This window comes from Jaculus jaculus, chromosome 6 (assembly GCF_020740685.1).
Source record: "Jaculus jaculus isolate mJacJac1 chromosome 6, mJacJac1.mat.Y.cur, whole genome shotgun sequence".
In the NCBI taxonomy this organism is placed as follows: domain Eukaryota; kingdom Metazoa; phylum Chordata; class Mammalia; order Rodentia; family Dipodidae; genus Jaculus; species Jaculus jaculus.
In genome coordinates, this window is record NC_059107.1 from 92,357,430 (window position 1) to 92,379,141 (window position 21,712).

Here is a 21,712-nt window from a genome sequence, read left to right on the forward strand (position 1 = left end):
AGTATTTTTGCTTTTCTTCTAGGGAAATAGTTCAGTGGAGTGCTTACCTAGCATGCTCAAGGCTTGGATTCATTGCCCAGCAACACAAGACAAATTTTAAACAGCCTGCTTCTGTTGCAATTAATAAACATTTTGGAAGACAATATTTTGAGATTATGTAAGTATGCTGCTTATATTTTCACCCACCAATTTTAGGATTTGTAAGTAGATCTTGCTTGTAGCCATTACCATGGTGGTTCAATTTCTTTCACCTTTAGACGTTCTCTTTAAGGAAAAATTGTCCTTTCGTCTGTATTATCCAATTGTGTGTCATTATTATCATGCTTTAATGTTCTATTTATTTTATTCTCTGAGTTATAATCCAATACTGTAATCACTTAATTGCTCAAACTTCATCTTTACTACTGAGTTTCAGACTGGCTGTGTCCTTTTAAATATTGCTTCCCCCACTTTTGACGCTCCCTTACTTTCTGTCACCAGAATATATCCCAAGTTCATTTTATATTTTCCCTGACATAACTAACCACTATTCAAGCCTGTAACTGCTGAGCCATTTTCTGCAGCCCACAGCCACTTTTCCAAGGAACTCTATGAGAGCAATTTTTTCTTTCAAGGTAGGTTCTCACTCTAGCTCCTTCTGACTTGAAATTCACAGTGTTTCTGCCTCCTAAGTGCTGGGATTAAAGGCGTGCGCCACCATGCCTGGCTTCTTCTTCTTCTTCTTCTTCTTTTTTTGAGGTAGGGTTTCACTCTAGTCCAGGCTGACCTAGATTTAACTCTGTAGTCCCAGGCTGGCCTTGAACTCAAAGTGATCCTCCTACCTCTGCCACTACACTGGGCTCATGAGAGCAATTTTCTGAAGCTAGTAATCTGACTGTGTCTTCCCCACTTTATACAGCTCCAGGACCTCCCACTGCTTTGGTGACAGATCAGTGTACCTACAAGACCTTGGTCTGACCCCAAAACAATTATTTTGAAAATATTTCCTAGTCTGATGAAGCTTGTGCTTATCTCTCTACCTAAAGTGACTGCGACAGAACCATACTATAAAATGTAATGTGGGATAATATGATGGAGAATGGAATTTCAAAGGGGAAAGTGTGTGTGGGGGAGGGTATTACCATGGGATATTTTTTATAATCATGGAAAATGTTAATAAAAATTGTGAAAATAAAAATAAATAAATAAATAAAAGAAGAGGGGAGTGTAAAAAAAAATAAAATGTAATGTGGGGGCTGGAGAGATGGCTTAGTGGTTAAGGCATTTGCCTGCAAAGCCAAAGGACCCAGGTTCAATTCCCCAGGATCCACATTAGCCAGATGCACAAGGGGACGCACATGTCTGGAGTTCATTCGCAGTGGCTGGAAGCTCTGGCGCATCCATTCTCTCTCTCTCCCTCTTTCTCTGCCAAATAAATAAATAAAACCAAAGTATTTAGAAAAATGTAATGTGGTGCTGGAAAGATGGTTTAGTGGTTAAGGCACTTGCTTTCAAAGCCTAAGGATACAAGTTCGATTCCCTAGGACTCACACACAATGCAAAAGGTGGCACATGCATCTGGAGCAATTAGAAGCCCTGGCACACCCATTCTCTCTCTCTCAAATAAAATAAATAAATCAAACATTTTAAAAAAAAATGTTGTATGTTCTAACTGTCCCCTGTAAGGAGAAAAATATTCAAAATTATCTATTTATGCATGTGCATTTCTGGGCATTCCACAGTCTTTCCTCCCGCCACTGCAAATGAATGCAAAATGCATGCACCACTTTGTGTCTAGCTTTATGTAGGTGCTGGAGAATAGAACCTGGGCTGGCAGGCTATGCAAGCAAGTGCCTTTAACTGCTGAGCCATCTCTCCAGCAGGGAGGAGGACTTCTTATGTTCTCTTAGATGGGAATCTCCTTGAGGAGAAAAGGCATTTCTGTATTTTTGGCTATACTACATACCCTCCATCAGCCCACCCTTTGGTCAATGGGGCTGGTAATCTCCTTTTCCTCCAGCTAGAAAAAGGCCAGAAAGAAGAGAGAGGTAAGATAAGAATGTGTAAAATGGGCTGGGTGCGGTGGTCCACACCTTTAATCCCAGTACTCGGGAGGCAGAGGTAGTAGGAGGATTGCTGTGAGTTCGAGGCCACCCTGAGACTACATAGTGAATTCCAGGTCAACCTGAGCTAGTGTGAGAACCTACCTTGGAAAACCAAAAAAAAAAAAAAAAAAAAAAAGTAAAATGCCCTAAGTGAGGGTCATTGAGTAAAGGAAGGGTGGGGGAGGGGGAAGGGACCTGCTTTTTTGAACAATGGCACATCCAAAAGCCATAGATGGTTACTAGAAAATTATCAGTGCCAGGGATGGATACCTTCTGATGAGTTGTTGGCCAGGGATGTCCCTGATACCCCCAAAATATTACAAGCTATTGTCAAGGCCCTTGGTTTCCCACCAGGAATAGATGGTAAGACCCTATTGCTGAAGACTCCAAATACTTGGGCTGCAAGGTCACTGAGAAATCCTGCTGGAGCTGAGCTGAAAACCTCCTCCACGTAGACCACCTAACAAAAAGCTGGAAAAAGCTATGCAGCTTAACAGGAGAGGGAGAAATCACCAGTGGAGATAAACAACAGTGGACACTGCAAGCCTTAGGTTGGGCCAGCCAGGACAAATGAGCCAACAGGTGCCATAGTGACATGTCTGTTATGGGGGAAACCAACCACTCTCTAGTTGGACTAGAGGCCTGCTCCACAGGAGGGAATACATGCCTGCTACTGAAAACCTATGACTGGAGTAGTCATGAGCCCTAGGGGTGTAATGCCTGCTGGGGTCTGAATAAATGAATATGTTATGTTGTGCACCTGACTTATGTGAGTCCTGGGGAATCAAACCGGGGTCCTTAGGTTTCTCAGGCAAACGCTTTAACTACTCAGCCCCCTCTTTTATTTAGATGTCATCATCTTTTTTATGTTATGTTCACTGAACTGCCTAGTCAGCACTTCTCTTAATGTTCACACCCATATATTAATACTACTCTCACTTTTGGTTAGAGAAATTTCTCTTTTCAGATGGCAGTGACGTCTGGATGACTCAAAAGCACCATAGTACTAAAAATGTGTGACAGAAGAGTGCTCAGCACTGAAACATCACTGTCACATCTTCTAAGGTTCAGAGTCCATTGCAGAAGAGGTGGCAGAAAGAATCTCAGAGCCGGGCTGGAGGGATGGCTTAGCGGTTAAGGCGTTTGCCTGCAAAGCCAAGGGACCCATATTAGCCAGATGCACAAGGGGGCACATGCATCTGGAGTTCCTTTGCAGTGGCTGGAGGCCCTGATGCACCCATTCTCTCTCCCTCTGCCTCTTCCTCTGTTAAATAAATAAGGAAAGAAAGAAAGAGCCAAAGGAAGCATAGGATTCCTTATGATACACTCTTCCAAACAAAATGGCCTCAATATCCATGACCTCACAGTGCCTGGCACTACCTACACAAGACTATTATGACAGGAGGAAAAGATGATGACATCTAAATAAAAGAGGGGGCTGAGTAGTTAAAGCGTTTGCCTGAGAAACCTAAGGACCCCGGTTTGATTCCCCAGGACTCACATAAGTCAGGTGCACAAGGGGGTGCATGCATCTGGAGTTCATTTGCAGTGGCTACAGGCCCTGGAATACCCATTCTCTTTCTCTCTGACTCTTCCTTTCTCTCTCTCAAATAAATAAATTTAAAAAGAGAGAGAGAGAGACTGAGAGGGGAAGGGGATATGATGGAGAGTGGAGTTGGGAAGGGGAGAGAATTACCATAGTTTATTGTCTATAATTATGGAAGTTGTTAATATCCCCTACAATGGATCATCTACATTACATGCCTACTGAGGGTGAGCAAAAAACATTTTTAGGGGCTGCAGAGATGGCTTAGCAGTTAAGGCACTTGCCTGCAAAGCTAAAGGACCCAGATTTAATTCCCTAGTACCCATTTAAATCCAGATGCACAAGGTGGCACATGCATCTAGAGTTCTTTTGCAGTGGAAGTGGATAGAGGCCCTGGCATGCTCATTCTCTCTCTCTCTCTCTTGGATAAATAAATAATTTTGGGGGGGTGCTTTTCGAGGTAGGGTCTCGCTCTCGCCCAGGCTGACCTGGAATTCACTATGGAGTCTTAGGGTGGCCTTGAACTCACAGAAATCCTCCTACCTCTGCTTCCTGAGTACTGGGATTAAAGGCGTGCGCCACCATGCCCAGCTAAATAAATAAATATTTTAAAACTTTTTCACATTTGTTCCTGGCATTGAGATGACTTCTTCAAAGTTCTCAACCAGCTCAGTGGCAGAAGCACTTGTACCTGGCATCCTGGCATGTGTGAAATTCTATATTCAATCTCTAGCACTGAAGAGCAGGAGAGAGAGAAAGAGAGAGAGGGAAGCTCTCAGCCCTGGCTTCGGTGACCACCCTCTAACAAACAGAACTAGTCTATTCATTCTACAGATATTTCTGAACAGATCACTATGGGACACAATGGTGAGTATTGGAGGAATAATTAAGTCAGAGATGGGTCAGCTCTTTCAAGACTTCTTGGAATATCGTCTAGTAGGCAACATAAAAGACACAGGCATAAAAAAAATCATCAGCATTTCTATAAAGTAACAACAAACTATGAGAAAAAGCAATTAAGAAAACAATCTCTTATGTTGGCTTACCAGTTAAGGTGTTTGCCAGCAAAGTCAAAGGACCCAGGTTCTATTCCCCAGTACCCAGGTAAAGCCAGATGAACAAGGTGGCACAAGCATCTGGAGTTTGTTTGCAGTGGCTAGGAGGCCCTGGCGCACTCATTCTCTCTCTCTCTGCTTCTCTCCCTCTATTAAATAAATAAAATATTTTAAAAAACAAAAGAAAACAATCTCAGTACACAGGAAGCAGAGGCAGGAGGATCAAAGTCATTTTCAGCTACACAGGACTGGAGGGACGGCTTAATGGTTAAGGCATTTTGCCTGCGAAGCCAAAGGAACCAGGTTCGGTTCCCTAGGACTCATGGTAAGCCAGATGCACAAGGTGACGCCTGCCTTTGGAGTTCATTTAGTGTCTGAAGGCCCTGGTGTGCTCATTTTCTCCCTTTCTCTCTCTCTCAAATAAATAAAATTAGCCAGGTGTGGTGGCGCACGCCTTTAATCCCAGCACTCGGGAGGCAGAGGTAGGAGGATTGCCATGAGTTCAAGGCCACCCTGAGATGACAGAGTTAATTCCAGGTCAGTTTGGACCAGAGTGAGACCCTACCTCGAAAAACCAAAAAAATAAAAAAATAAATAAATAAAAAATAAATAAAATAAAATTAGCAGGGCATGGTGGCACATGCCTTGAATCCCAGCACTTGGGAGGCAGAGGTAGGAGGATCACCATGAGTTGGAGGCCAGCCTGAGACTACATAGTGAATTCCAGGTCAGCCTGAGCTAGAGTGAGACCCTACCACGAAAAAACAAAAAAGAAAAAAAAATTAAATTAAAAATTAAATTAAATTAAATTAAAAATTGAAGAAGATTAAAAACCATTTTCAGGAGCCGGGTGTGGTGGCGCACGCCTTTAATCCCAGCACTTGGGAGGCAGAGGTAGGAGGATCGCCGAGAGTTCAAGGCCACCCTGAGACTACAGAGTGAATTCCAGGTCAGCCTGAGCCAGAGTGAGACCCTAACCTCGAAAAACAAACAAACAAACAAACAAAAAACCATTTTCAGCTACACAAAGAGACCAACTTGAGCTACAAGAGACTGTATGAAAACCCCAAACCAAAGCCAAACAGTGCCCTCCTCCAACCTACCTTGTTTGTTTGTTTGTTTGTTTTGTTTTGTTTTTCAAGGTAGGGTTTCATTCCCGCTCAGGCTGACATGGAATTTACTATGTAGTCTCTGGGTGGCCTTGAATTCACAGTGAGCCTCATACCTCTGCCTCCAAAGTGCTGGGATTACAGTGTGTGCCAACACACCTGGCCCAACTTATTTTATTAATGACAGCTACAGAATAAACTTAATGAAGAAAACTTCTGTACATTGAAACTATAAAATAATGATAAAAGAAATTGAAGAAGAGACATGAGACTTGAAGACAGAAATGAAAAGACAGCCTGTGTTCATGGACTGGTTTACATTGTTAAAATGTCCAAAGTGATCTACAGATTCAATGCAATCCCTATCAGAATTCCAATGAGGGCCAAATGCCCAGGTTTGATAGCCCAGAACCCAGGTAAACCAGACACACAAAGTGATGCATGTGTCTGGAGTTCGTTTATACTGGCTAAAGGCACTGGCATGCCCATTCGCTCTCTCTCAAATAAATAAAATAAAATAAGAAAAAATTTAAAGATTAAAGCCGGGCATGGTGGCACACACCTTTAATCCCAGCACTTGGGAGGCAGAGGTAGGAGGATTGCCGTGAGTTTGAGGCCACCCTGAGACTCCATAGTGAATTTCAGGTCAGCCCTGACTAGATAGAGTGAGACCCTACCTCGAAAAAAAATTTTTTTTAATGTTAAAAAATACTTTAGAAAAGAAGAAATAGGGCTGGAGAGATGGCTTAGTGGTTAAGCGCTTGCCTGTGAAGCCTGAGGACCCCGGTTCGAAGCTCAGTTCCCCAGGTCCCACGTTAGCCAGATGCACAAGGGGGCGCACGCGTCTGGAGTTCGTTTGCAGAGGCTGGAAGCCCTGGCGCGCCCATTCTCTCTCTCTCCCTCTACCTGTCTTTCTCTCTGTCTGTCGCTCTCAAATAAATAAATAAAAATTTAAAAAAAAAAAAAAGAAGAAGAAATACAAATAACTAACAGGTAATGAAAAACTTCTCACCACATTAACCATCAAGGAAATACAAATCACAATCTTAATGAGGAATCATCTTCCACTTGCTATAATTGCTGTTAGATATGGGGAAAAAAGGGAATACTGTTGTTGGCAATGTAAACTAGTACAGCCATTATTGGAAACAGAAGCACTTCAGAAAAAAAAATAAGCTTAAACTACTAGGAATCCAACAATCCCATGACTGGGTAATATACCCAAAGGACATGAAATCAATGTCAAAGAGATTATCTGCATTCCCATGTTAATTGCAACATTATTCACAATAGCCAAGAGATAGAATCAGCCTAAGTAAATAGATACATGGATTTTTTTTTTTAATGTGGCACCTGTACACAGGGAAATACTAGTAAGTCTGAAAGGTGAGGGTAATCCTATCATTTGCCACAGCATGGAACCTGAAAGACTGCTGCTAAGTGAAGGAAGTCAGGCACAGCCCGTGCAACTCAGGGAGTAGAGGTGTGGTGGTGCATGCCTTTAACATGTGAGCGTGAGGCCACCCTAAGATGACATAGTGATTCCAGGTCAGCCTGAGCTGAGATCCTACCTTGACAAACAACAAAAAAAAAAAAAGAAAAACCGGTGGCTATTAGAGTAGAGGCTGAGGTTTGCAGTGGGACAACATAGACCACAGAGGGTACAAAACTCCAGTTCGACTTCCCAGCTCCAAAACACCTACCAAACTACCTTTGAGCTGGGGCTGCCAACACAGGCCTGTAAAGCCTAGCTACAGAGGCTGAGACGGAGGATGAAAAGACCAAGGCTGGAGAGGTGGCCCAGTGGTTAAGGCGCTTGCCTGGAAAGCCTAATGACCAGAGTTCTCATTCCCCAGTGTCCACATAAAGCCAGAGGCACAAAGTGGCACAAGTGTCTGAAGTTGTTTGTAGGGGGGGGCAAGAGGAAACTTGGTATGCCCATCTCTATTTCTCAAATAAATAAATAAAATTATTTGTTTAAGAAAGGGGGCACTGGAGAGATGGCTTAGCAGTTAAGGGGCTTGTCTGCAAAGTCAAAGGACCCAGGTTTGAATCCCCAGGACCCACATAAGCCAGATGCACAAGGTGGTGCATGTGTCTGGAGTTCATTTATAGTGGCTGAAGGCCTTGGTGCACTCTTTCTCTCCATCTGCCTCCCTCTCTCAAATAAAATAAATAAATGAATAAAAGTTCAAGGGAGCCGGGCGTGGTGGCGCACGCCTTTAATCCCAGCACTCGGGAGGCAGAGGTAGGAGGATCGCCATGAGTTCAAGGCCACCCTGAGAGTACAGAGTTAATTCCAGGTCAGCCTGGACCAGAGTGAGACCCTACCTCGAAAAACCAAAAAAAAAAAAAAAAAAAAAAAAAAAAGTTCAAGGGCTGGGCGTGGTGGCACACACCTTTAATCCCAGCACTGGGAAGGCAGAGTAAATTCCAGGTCAGCCTGAGCTAGAGTGAGACCCTACTTTGGGGGAAAAAAATAATTTCAAGACCATTCTGGGATAGAGTGCCTTCATTCAAGGCAAGCCTGGATAACTTATTGAGTCCCTGAGTACTTGCTTGCATTCAATGGTTTAATCCCCAAGATCATAACTAAAAAAATAAATATAAAAATAAAAATTAGGGCTGCGGAAATGGCTTAGTGGTTAAGGCGTTTGCCTGCGAAGCTTAAGGACCCCGATTCAATTCCCCAGGACCCACGTAAGCCATATGCACGAGGTGGTGCATACATCTGGTGTTCATTTGCAAAGGCCAGAGGCCCTGGTGTATGCCCATTCTCTCTTTCTCTGTCTCTCAAATAAAGAAAGAAAGAAATATCATGTTGTACACCATATATATATAGAACTTTTAATTTGTTGCTGCAGATGGGAGGATGGGCATATATACAGATAACAACGGCAGAAACCTTGGGAGTACGTGCGCACAGAACGAATCCCGCTGCTGGATGTGAAGGTACTAACGGTGAGGGTTTCCCATTCTCCTTGTCCGAGCCAGTTCCTAACTCTTCTACCGCTGAGCAGAAGGGAGAGGGCACGTTTTAAGATCCTGGGTGTACTTAGAGACATGCTGGGTCCCACAGAGGAACAGAGGCAGGGACAGAGCTGATTGCTGGAACCAACGATAGCTACCTGCTATCAGAGAGAAGAAGGGGTCTGGGGAGATTGCGGGACTGGGAGGCTTTCAGGCCACCCCTATGGACCCAGGAAAGCTGGTCAGACACCCTGCTAGCTCCCTGTTTGCTCTCCAAGCTTTCTCTCTTAGTCTCTTTCCACAATGAACAGGCTCTGGCCAGCCTCCTGCATCCAGGCAGCTACAGTGCTGGCCATCTGGGTGTCTGCCAGCCAAGCCCAGATGTCCTCTCCTAGGCTGCCCGGCTCTATCTGGGAGGAGATTGCAGGTCTAGTTCAACAAGCCCCCACTGGGCTCGGCTGTCCTTTGACTCCACAAATGGAAGCCATGCTTTCTGGATTCTGGTTCAGCTCGGCATGACCCTTGGGAAGGCCTCGATTTTGTTCTCTGTAAAATGGGATGAGTCCTCTCTGCTATCTCTTGGCAGGGCAAAGAAGGATGCCTAGAAAAGGACCACATGGCCAGGCATGGCTTAAATCCAAGCCCTTGGGAGGCAGAGGTAAGAGGATCGCTGTGAGTTTGAGGCCACTCCAGACTACATAGTGAATTCCAGGTCAGCCTGAGCTAGAGTGAGACCCTACCTTGAAAAGACAAAAGAAAAAAGAAGAGAAAAGGATGACAGCTTAGAAGACCCTCCCCAGCTCAGGAAGGATGGTGGCTGTGGTGTGAATAAGTTGCTCAGGGTGCCTCTGATGTTGCCTTTCTCCAAAAGGGCCTGGAGGCTTCTCAGGAAAGCAGTGGGGGAGGACAGGAAGGGACAGCAAAGCCAAGAGCTTTAGTCTTCTTGGTGGCGGGAGGAAGTGAGGTGCTGTCTACAGAGGAAATAAGAAGCAAACACCCTCCCCCACTTCCCTTTAGCTTGGAGAGGAGGAAGGGTCCAGTTCCAGGAGCCCTCAAGGCCAGAGCTGGGAAAACAGAAGCCATAGACGGAGGTCTGGGAGGAGGGAAAGAGGCGTCTGCTCCATCTGGAAGAGAAGGTGGGGGTCCTCCTCTTTCTCAGGGGAGAGAAGCCACAGACGCGAAGTTGTGAAATGCAGTACTTTAGGTCATGTGTGGCCTTATCTGCAATCTTGGCCGACTCTGGCCTCCAGCAGTGTGCCACACCACACACCCTGGCACGTGCCACCCTCACATGCACACGTACCACGCGGGGCAGGTCCTGTGAGTACTTGCCCTTCCAGCATATGTCCTTTCTTTTATTTTTAAGTTGACATACTTGTACTGATTTATGGAGTACAGTATTATAATTCAATACATGTATGCAGTGTGTAATGATCCAGTAAGGGTTGCGCACGTCCTTTCTTATACAATCCTTACCAGAGCTATAATTTTAGACCTGTTTGGTTATTTGATGAATGAGTCTTTTTCTTGTTTGTTTGTTTTGTTTTTCAAGGTAGGGTCTCACTCTAGCTCAGACTGTCCTGGAATTTATGTAGTCTCAGGGTGGCCTCAAACTATTGGAAATCCTCCTACCTCTGCCTCCCAAGCGCTGGGATTAAAGGCGTGCGCCACCACGCTCGGCTCTATTTATTTATTTTTAATTGTGTGTGTATGTATGGCACTTCTGTGGAGGTCTGAGAACAACCTTTGATATTTGTCTCTCCTTCCACGAAACAGGGACTTTTTGTGTTGTTGTTACATGGGGGCCTACCTGTCTAGCTGGCCTTCTGGTTTCCATCACTAAATGCATGTTGGGATCCCAGACACAAGCGCCACTTTGCAGCTGGTTACAAGGTTACTATAGGGAATTGAACTCAGGTGGACAGGCTTGAAACCAAGTGCCTTTAACCACTGAGCGCTCTCCCCATCACAGATTGGGTCCTTTCTTTTCTTTCTTTTTATCCTAGATAGGGTCTCACTCTAGCCCAGACTGACCTGGAATTTACTATGTAGTCTCATGGTGGTCTCAAACTCTGGGAGATCCTCCTATCTCTGCCCCCCAAGTGCTGGGATTGAAGGTGTGTGCCGCCATGTCTGGCTCTTTTTTGATCACCAATGTGACCCTAAAGAAACTGGGTACACAGTAAGTTCTGGCTGCCTGAACGAATGACCTTTCACAGCTTGAAATTTCCTTAGAGGTTGGATTGGGTCTAAATCCTGGTATCTGAGTTAATGTCAGCATTTGTCCAGCCCATGGTTTGGCATCAACAGGGGAAACCTGAGGTGGGTACTATGATCAGAATGATTTTTGCTTTTATAAAAGAGAACCTGGGCTGGAGAGATGGCTTAGCAGTTAAGGTGCTTGTCTGCAATGCCTAAACACTCATGTTCAACTCTCCAGGTTCCATGTAAGCTAGATACATAGTGTCACACCTGCACAAGGGGGCGCACGCATCTAGAGTTTGATTGCAGTGGCTGGAGGCTCTGGCACACCAATTCTCTCTCTCTCCCTCATAGAAAAAAGGCAGTCAGGCTGGAGAGATGGCTTAGTGATTAGGTCCTTGTCTGTGAAGCCTAAGGACCCGGGTGTGAGGCTTGATTCCCCAGGACCCACATTAGCCAGATGCACAAGGGGGCGCATGCATCTGGAGTTTATTTGCAGTGGCTGGAGGCCCTGGCATGCCCATTCTCTCTCTTTCTCTCTCTCTCTCTCTGCCTATCGCTCTCAAATATAAAAATAAATATTAATTTTTAAAAAGGCAGTCTGTTGGGCTTACCTCAAAAAAAAAAAAAAAAAAAGAATGGGCTGATCAGGGAAATGCAGATTAAAACTACATTGAGATACCATCTCACTCCTGTCAGATTGGCCACCATCATGAATACAAATGACCATAAATGTTGGCGGGGATGTGGAAAAACAGGAACCCTTCTACACTGCTGGTGGGAATGCAATCTGATCCAGCCATTGTGGAAATCAGTGTGGGGGTTCCTAAAACAGCTAAAGATTGATCTACCATATGACCCAGCTATAGCACTCCTAGGCATATATCTTTTATTCCCACTTTTAAAAATGTTAGAAAGCTTTCTCTCTCTCTCTGTCACTCTCAAAAAAAAATTAATTAAAAATTTTTAAAAATTGGGCTGGAGAGATGGCTTAGCAGTTAAGCGCTTGCCTGTGAAGCCTAAGAACCCCGGTTCGAGCCTCGGTTCCTCAGGTCCCACGTTAGCCAGATGCACAAGGGGGCGCACGCGTCTGGAGTTCGTTTGCAGTGGCTGGAGGCCCTGGTGCGCCCATTCTCAATCTCTCTCTCTCTCTGTCTCTTTCTCTCTCTCTCTGTCACTCTCAAATAAATAAATAAATAAATAAATTAATTAATTAAAATGTTAGAAAGTATCAAACTACCAAATCTCTCTTTCTCTCTCTCTCTCTTTTTTTTTTTGAGGCTGACCTGGCATTCACTATGTAGTCTTAGGGTGGCCTCAAACTCACAGTGATCCTCCTACCTCTGCTGTACTACGATTAAAGGCATGTACTATCAGGTCCAGCTTTCTTTTATCTTTAAAGACAAGGTCTTGCTGGGATCACAGGCCTGTACCACCACACTGGCTAACCAAGCTCTTTCGAAAGCTCCTCCCAGCTGTGGTCATCCATTCTCCTCCACTCGTCACTCTAGCCCAGGATGACCTGGCATTCACTATGTAGTCTTAGGGCGGCCTCAAATTCATAGTGATCCTCCTACCTCTGCCTCCTGAGTGGTGGGATTAAAGGCTTGCGCCACCATGCCCAGCTCACTCTCTTCCTTGTTGAGGAAAGAGATATCATGGCCCGGGGACAAAGAAGCATGTGAGGACTGACCATGGGATGTCCCTTTCTTCCCCAGGGAAAGAGAGGCCCTTGTACATCCCAACCCCTTAGGCTGTGATGTGGGCAGTTACACCACCATTCAGAAGTTGATCAGGGTCACTGTCACTTCTGCTCTAGAAAGGGGACAGTCTATTCAGGGCACAGATAAAAGAAGCAGACACCACTGACTTGAGGGCTGAGAGGCACGTGGATCAAGGGGAGATTGAGGCAAGTAGAGGTGTCTACAGCCGCTGCAGGTAGAATCTAGGGACGCCTCAACGGATCCCTGCATAAAAGACCAGTTATGGCCCTCACATCAAGCCAACTGTTGTGAAGTGATTCAGCCCTGGCAACTTAGCTCCTGAGGACCTCAGGGCTACACCCCAGGAGTTCCAGGGTCCCATCTATGAAAAGAAAAAAGGTCACCAATCTTCTACCCTGAAGGTCAGAGCAAATCAGGCATGAGAATGAGATCATCGTAGACCAGCAACACCTACCACTGAAGCCCTGCAGCCAACAGCAGGAGCAATGGCTCTTGCTTCTTTTTCTTCCTCCCTCCCTTCCTTCCTTTTTTTTCATTTGTTGAGGTAGGGTCTCACTCAAGCCCAAGCTGACCTGGAATTCAGTATGTAGTCTCAGTGTGGCCTCAAACTCACAGTGGTCCTCCTACCTCAGCCTCTCGAGTGATGGGATTAAAGGTGGGTGTCACCACGCTTGGCTTCTTACTTCTTTTTCTTAGTGTTGGGGATGGAACCCGTAGTCTTTCAAGTTCAATAGTACTGAGCTACACCCTTCCTTAGCCTTGTAATTTTTTTTTTAAATACAGATAAAAAGCTCAGTGAAGGTTAAGGTGCTTGCCTGCGAAGCTTAAGGACCCATGTTCAATTCTCCAGGTCCCACAAAAGCCAGATGTACAAGGTGATGCAAGCTCATAAGGTCGCACATGTGCACAAGGTGGCACACATGTCTGGAGTTCAAATGCAGTGGCTGGAGGTCCTGGTGCGCTAATTCTGTCTCTCTCTCTCTCATTCAGAAAAGGCCAGTTGTAGGGCTTGCCTCAAAAAAAATTTTTTTAATTAGAAAAAAAAAAAAAAGTTCAGTGAATACTTCTGAATTCCCAGGGCTCAAAGAGCAGCAGTTCAGGGTGCTTCTCCCAGCTGGGTTCTTCTCAGTACCTACTGCGTTTTCAGAAATCAGTAATAACAGCAATGATAATTCACCTTAATAACAGCCTGGCCTCCTCAGACTTCTTTTATCTGCATGAGTGCCAGAACTGAGAAAACGGTAATTATGGAGCGGGTGCCACACCCAAATGATGATGTGTCATTAATCTATGAGCCCTGGCTGGGAAACTGAGGCCCAAGGAGAAGGACCTCGGTGCCGAGAGCTGCTGGGCAGCGGGGAGCTGGAGGCCCCAGCCCCACACCTGCAGTGATTTGGGAGCCTGCCCTCCAGATGTGGGTTGAGAAGAAGGTGAACCCAAACATACACCCCAAGGCCCCTCCGCAGGCTGCAGCAGGTCCCACTTGGCAGGCCTGGCTGGGAAATGAGACCTTTGTCCTTGAGCCTCCCTCAGGGTAGCAAGGCAAGCAAATGGCAGTCCGAGCACCTCAGCTATCCGCGCGCTCAGGCACCATGGGGTGAGGGAGGGCGCAGCTCCATGCCACAGGCGCAGTTCACAAGAAGGCAATGGGGAACTGAGCCAGAACATGTGAAGAAGTTTGGATGGGGCTGTACAGGTGGCTTAGCTGTTAAGGTGTTTGCCTGTGAAGCCTAGCGACTCAAGTTCAAATCCCAAGTACCCATATTAAGCCAGACACATAAGGTGGTGTACGCATCTGGAGTTTGTTTGCAGTGGCTGGAGGCCCCAGCATGCCCATTCTCTCTATCTGCCTCTCTCTCTCTGTTTCTCTCTCTCAAATAAGTAAACAAAATATTCAAAAAAATTTCAAAAGGGATTCATTAAAAAAAAAAAAGTGAGGGGCTGGAGACATGGCTTAGCGGTTAAGTGCTTGCCTGTGAAGCCTAAGGACCCCGGTTCGAGGCTCAATTCCCCAGGACCCACATCAGCAAAATACACAAGGGGGCGCACACGTCTGGAGTTTCTTTGCAGTGGCTGGAGGCCCTGGTGCGCCCATTCTCTCTCTCTCTCTTTCTCTTGCTGTGTCTGTCGCTCTCAAATAAATAAATAAATAAACAAAAAAATTTAAAAAAAAATGAGGAGGCTGGGGATGGAGCGCCAGTGCCTTGCCTAGCATGCCTAAAGCCCTGGGTTTGATCCCAGCACAAGAAAGAGAAAAGTAATTTGAAATGACTTCTTGGGATTCAAGCTTATCTTCGTAGCCCCCATCCACCCTTGGCACTGGTCCTAAAATAATGAGATCCTCCCTACAGCAGGGCCTGTCTGGTCACTGTTGCGGAAAGTTGTAGAGAATTGACCAGTTAGCCTATGTTGTCTAAGAGCGAAAGGGAGAATGAGCAAAAGCTCACAGGGCCAAATATCTCTTCCCACTGTGACCAAAGCACAAAGCAGCAGACTCACACAAGGAGGGAAGGGAATAAATGAAGGCACTGCACATGCACACACAGCCTACCCTATATCTCATTCTGTGCAGATACTTAAGCAAAAATCTCAGCTCCAAAGAATCAGAAAGGCCAAGCCAACAACCTTGTCCTCTAGCCCTCCAGCAGAACATCCAAGGGAATAGTAAGGATCTTATTCGAAGGGATTTGAAGCTTTTCTTCAGCAGGTTAGAAAACTGAACAAAGCCCCTGGGGAGTGCGGTGGGGGGAGATCAACATTCTCTCTATGTTATCTCTGCCTGGATTAACATTCTGTCTATGGCACCAGCATTCTGCAATTTAGGTTCAAGAACTGCCCCTCTCTGCTTTAAAAACAACTAGCTCCCTGTGAATGGGAAACTAAGGCAAAAAGCAACCAGGGAAAACCAGAGGCCAGAGTCAGAAGTCATGCCTCTGACACTCACGACCACATGAATCACTTCCTCCTCGGGACTCTGGTTGCCCCATTTTTAACTTGAGGGCAGAACTTGGACTACATTGTTTCTAGGATTCCTTCCAGCCCGAGGAAGCTCTACATTGTTTTGATGTGGTGGCAGATCTCAGATTGATTTACATAAATCTGCATGTTTAATCAGGAACCCCAAACTCCAAGTATAGAAAATCCAATCAGTCCATTAGTGCAGCCAGACGGGAAAGGGGAGCCTGCCAGCTCCTTTCTGTGAGGGTTGTCAAAGCAGTTGGGTAGCAACAGTTATTTGGGGGAGGGGCCATAGGAAAGTAGGAGTGAGAAAGGGCATGTGCTCTGAGAGATTCAGTCCTGGTGGTCCAAAGAGCCCCACTTTGGCTGTCCCCTCTCCTCCTGCTTCTAGCTGCCTATGACTGGCCAGCCTCAGAGCTTATACCCCAAGAGAGAACTAACTGCAGCCTCTGCCTAGCAACAGCTGCATCCTTCACTCTGACAAGGACTCCACCATTAACCACTTTCTGGGAAACTGGCCTCCCTGGGAGTGTCCATTATCCATTTTAAGGGCTCACAGCAGGAGGAAGGTCTCCCGGAGGCTAACCTAGATGTCTCCTTCGGTAGCTTCACCCATACAGGGCAGCAGGGCTAAGAGCAGAGGGTTCTCTGAGCTTGGTGGGGTTGTCAGAAGGAAAAGCAATGGAGGCCAGCACGCCTCATACCCCGCGGTCTCTCTAATCACCACTCTCCTTCCACATTCCCCTTCACCTGGGAGACCAAAGATGAAAACAAACAAGAACATGAAGTCTTTTGGCTCTCGGGCTGGAGAGCAAGTCCTAACCTGGAATGCCAGAGTCCTGAGAAAGCTCTCCCCTGCCCTCCTCCAACCCCGAGGTAAGGAGCTGGGAAAGGTGGCGTGGGGGCATTCTCCTTGCTTAGCCTGTTACCTGGGAGCTGGGGCCGAGTGCAGAGGTGAGATGTGCAGGGCCAGGGGGTAGGATGGGGCCCTCCTTGCCCTCTTCCCACAAGAGGGTGGATGAGTGTGCTGGGTTCTCTGGCTCAGATCCTAAAACAAGTCCCAACAGCTGAGATGCAAACTGTCTCCTGGGAATCTGCCTACCCAGGCTGGCCCTTGGCTGCCTCCTCCTCTCTAAACCCCTCCTCAAAGACCCAACTCAAAGACTGGCTCAGCCAGGATGTCTCAGCAGAAGCCTTGATGGGTGGGCCAAACCCAAGCCGGCAGGAGTTCATATCCCAAGGCACCAGGTTGGGCAGGGCAGTGACTATTCCCAGATAGAAGGGAGTTCTCTACCTTAACTCCTAATCCTAACAAACATTTTAGCTCTAAATGCATCCACCCTGGCAGAGGAGATTTCGCCCTCAGTCACATACCAGTGGAACCACTGAATATCAAAGAGTGGAAGTGAATTTTAGAGCTTTCTGGTACCACTATTGAGTTCTCAAGGCGATCACTCCAAAGAGGCAAACTGTCTCGGCCAAAGTCATACAGAAAGATGAGCCGAGCAGGGCCCAGGATGTCTTTCTGACCGTCCACGTGCACAGCAGGAGAGTCCCCATGCACGCAGGTTCTGTGCCTGATTATCATGGACACAGCTTTCCCCGCAGCCCAGGACATCCACCTCCCTCTCTAGGTTCTCACCCTCTTCCAAATGTCTGAGCTGAAAAAGTGTGCTGGGGTGTGTGTGGGGGGGTAGTGGAGCGCAAAACCACCTTACGCACAGACCACAGGCTTTGAAAACAAATGAGCTAAGTGGGAACACCACTCCAGACAAAAATACATGTGACTTTCCTGGGGCATGAACCCCCACCACCAATCCCACCTGGGTGGTGGTGGTGGTGGCAGTGGTGGGGTTAACTCAGAGTCCCCAGGACTGGCCAGGAGAGGGATCTCAAGAGACCCGGCTGGCATAACGTCTGTAAGAGAAGGTCTGCAACAAGACAACTGGGCAACATTCGTTTTCCTTAAAAAACTATTGGGCACACAATGGTTTGGACACTGACCCCACTCTCCGAGGTTCCTAAAACCACTCCAGTTGCAGGCCTCTGCCTCCAACCATTTCCCCTAGCTGACAGCTGTGTTTAGACAGGAGGACCCACAGAAGAAGAGAGAGAAGTGATATGGAGGGCAATAGGAGGTTGTCCGTAAAGCTAGGGAACCCCTCAATCTATATCCCCTGGCTCCTCAAGAAGGTAGTCTTTGAAAGCAGCTGCTGGGTAGGCACAGTGCGCTTGGCTGAATCAGAACAGATTCTCTGGAAAACAAGGCCTATGGGGAGGTGAGGGCCTTCTGTGCCCTTGGGGCAGTGCCAGGGCTGGAGAGACGGAGGGGCCTTTCATCAGGATGAGAAGAGGGGAGTTGGGATCCCGACAGCTTTCCCAGGTCTGCTCACCCAACGGAATGGCGGGCACAGACAAATTTCTCTGCTTTCTTCTAGCACCCCAACCAAGACCCTGCGAGCCTTTTCTGCAGGCGCTGCCCTGTCCCAGTCCCACGCCGGCCCAACCCTTTCTCCCTTCCCTCAGCCTCTATTCAGTGGCAGCTTCCTTCTACCCAAAGCCCCTCCAGAGCCTTGAAAAGGTTGTTCTCAGAGACCCAGTCTCTCCGCCTCTCCCCGCCTCCCCCACGCCCTACCGCCCCGGGCCATCGGGACTACAAGGAGTGCGAAGAGAAGCCCCAGGCTCGAGTTGGCGCCTGCGCTTTACAGAGAGCCCCCCCCCCCCCCGCCATCAACCCAGCACCGCTAAGCGGCCCTGGGACAGTGGGTACCGAGGGGGTAGGGGGGATGCGCAGGTGGGGCAAGGTCAGTGCTTTCAAAGAGGGAGGGAGACCGGCCACCGGAACATCCCCCACTCCTGAAAGTTTCCCTTCCGGGGCCACCGAGTGTGCGCGAGGATGGCGCAGGGGGCGGGAGGGGGTGGGGTGGGGTGGACAAAGTCGCAGCTGGACCCCTTTGGGAGCGGGCGGCCCGAGGACGCGGCAGGCGGCGAGGTGATGGACGGAAGCCTTGACGCCCCCGGAGCAAGGCTGCCACGAGAGAGCCTTACCTTCCACACCCCTGGGCCGCTGCCCGGGGCTTACAGACCCCCCGCCCCACCTTACCACCCTTTGATTCACGAGTAGGCCAGCAACTCACCGAAATCAGGGGCTGAGCTGGGCCAGGGCGGGCGGGATCCGCCGAGTCCATCGCCGTGGCTCAGGGGAGGGGGGCAGAGAAGGGGGGTACCGGAGCCGCCTCTTGATGTCAAGGCTTTAAAGGGGCCAATGGGCCCCGCCCCTCGCTTGGACCCCGCCTCCCTCCTCTTGCGCAGCCAATCCGAGTGCAGCTTGGCGCGTGCCCCTCCCAGCTCTGTCCAGATGTTCCCAGGACGAGAGCGAAGTCTGCCGGGCCGGCGCGCGCCGCTTCCGCCCGGGTGGGAAGGGCCTCCCCTCCCCCCTGTGGAGGAGCGCTCTTCCGCAAGCAAGCCAGGCGTGGCCTGGGAAAGCGACCCTGGGCCGTGCTTGGGGATGCCAGGTTGAACCGAGTCGGGGTGGATTGGGGGCATCTAGAACAGAGAAAACTCAGGATGTGTGCACGGGCCCATGGGCATGCCCATCTGCTTCTGCAGGACTGGGCGTGCACGTGTATTGTGGTTGTGAGCGTGTGTGTGTGTGTGTGTGTGTGTGTGTGTGTGTGTGATTTGCCTTTCTGCATACGTTCTGGGTGTAAATCCAAGGGAAGAGGCTTGTGTGTGTCCTTGGCCTTAAATGCTCCTGCCTGCCTTTTACCCGTCCAGAATTTTTTTTTTTTTTTTTTTTGAGAGGACGACAGCGTCACGCACATACAAAAAGTGGAAGCAAATTTATCGGCCCAAGCTTTTAGTACCACTGAACCCGGACCTCACCAATAGACTGTTTTGTCTATCCAGTCAGTCCTGGGAATCTTGTCTCTGCCTCCTCAGCACTGGAATTACAGGCGTCCATCACACCTGTCATTTTATGTAGGTCTCAGATTCTCATGCTTGAATGGTAAACTTTTTTTTTTTTTCTTTTGGTTTTTCGAGGTAGGATCTCACTGTAGCTCAGGCTGACATGGAATTCACTATATAGTCTCAGGGTGGCCTCGAACTTGTGATGATCCTCCTACCCCTGCCTCCCGAGTGCTGGGATTAAAGGCATGCACCACCACGCCCCACCCTTTGAGATGTAAACTCTTTACTTACTGAGCATGGAGAGTGAGGGGGGAGAATGGGTGTGCTAGGGCTTCCAACTATTGCAAACGAACTCCAGATGCATTCACCACTTTGTGCATGGGTACTGGAGGATGGAACCCAGGTCGTAAGGCATTGCAGGCAAGTGCCTTAACCACTGAGCCATCTCCCCAGACCTGTTTTTTTGTGTTTTTTTTTTGAAACAAGGTCTTGCTATGTAGCCCTGGCTGACCTAGAACTTACTACATAGACCTCTAACTTGCAGAGATGCTCATGCTTTTCTGCCTCCTCATTGGTTCTTAACATATCTATTTGCCCAGATCTAGATAGCTCATAATCCTCAAAATTTGCATTGTACTCACTGGCCAGGATATACAGGTTCTGAGTTGGATTCTACAGGGAAATACAATGGGACTCTTGGACACAATGGCTGTCTTACTAAAATTGCTTTTGTTTCAGGTATATAGGATGTGCCTTCAAACAGCAGCCCAGAATATAAAAACGGAGGGAAAACAGTGTGCTCCCACTGGCTCAAATTAAGAACTCCTCTTTGAAGAAAGCTTATTTAAAATGGGATTTGAAGGGCAGAGAAAGCTTAAGTAAAATCCAGGCAAGATAAGGATTGCCGTCTTAGAGATAAGTGCAAATTATCCTCATAAGACAATGAGCAAGTCATCCTGGTAGGGTGGGAAGTGAGAAAAGTTAATGTAGGAAATTATATGGAGATCATAATGAGGGCAAATATTTGACAAAACAATGACAGCGAGTCATTTTGGGCCCTCCCCCCACACCCAGATAGGGTCTCACTCTAGCCCAGGCTGACCTGGAATTCACTATGGAGTCTCAGGGTGGTCTTGAACTCATAGTGATCCTCCTACCTCTGCCTCCCAAGAGCTATGACTAAAGGTGTGCGTCACCATGCCTGGATTTTTTCTTTTTGTTTTTTGAGGTAAGGTTTCACTCTAGCCTAGACCAACTTGGAATTCACTATGTAGTCTTAGGGTGGCCTCGAACTCACAGTGCTCCTCCTGCCTCTGCCTCCCGAGTGTGGGGGTTAAAGGTATGTGCTACCATGCCTGGCCTCTTCTTTATTTTATTTTTATTTATTTATTTGACAGCGACAGACAGAGAGAGGAAGAGGCAGATATAGAGAGAGAAAGAATGGGTGCGCCAGGGCCTCCAGCCACTGCAAACGAACTCCAGACCCATGTGCCCCCTTGTGCATCTGGCTAACTTAGGTCCTGGGGACTCAAGCCTCGAACCAGGGTCCTTAGACTTCACAGGCAAGCACTTAACCACTAAGCCATCTCTCCAGCCCCTGGCCTCTTTATTTAAAAAAAAATTTTTTATTGACAACTTCCATAATTATAGACAATAAACCCTCCCCCTACTTTCCCCATTACAACTCCACTCTCCATCATATCTGCTTCCCACTCAACTAATCTATTTTATTCTGTTTTCTTAAAATATATTTTATTTATTTATGAGATAGAGAGAGAATGAATGGGCTAGGGCCTCCAGCCACTGCAAACGAACTCCAGATGCATGTGTCACCTTGTGCATCTGGCTTACATGGGTCCTGGAAAATCAAACCAGGATCCTTTAGTTTTGCAGGCAAGTGCCTTAACTGCTAGGCCATCTCTGAAGCTCATCTATGTTATTTTAAAAAATAGTTTTATTTATTTATTTGACAGAGAAAGGAGGGGGGGGATGAGAATGGCGCACCAGGGCCTCCATCTATTGCAAACAAACTCCAGGTGCATACGCCCCCTTGTGCATCTAGCTAATGTGGGTCCTGGGGAACCAAATCTGGGTCCTTTGGCTTTGCAGGCAAGTGCCTTAATAGCTTAGCCATCCCTCCAGCCATATTTTA

The 21,712-nt window shown here is 47.4% G+C and overlaps 1 protein-coding gene across 1 annotated transcript in view; it reads right to left on the reverse strand.

Annotated features, from left to right (window-relative positions):
- Positions 1-18,901, reverse strand: part of Nckap5l (NCK associated protein 5 like) — a 49,724-nt gene extending 30,823 nt beyond the window's left edge. The window contains exon 1 of the mRNA XM_045152075.1: positions 18,786-18,901. The gene's annotated coding sequence lies outside the window, so the exon portion shown is untranslated. The remainder of the gene's footprint in view (positions 1-18,785) is intronic.
- Between the last annotated feature and the right edge of the window lie 2,811 nt (positions 18,902-21,712).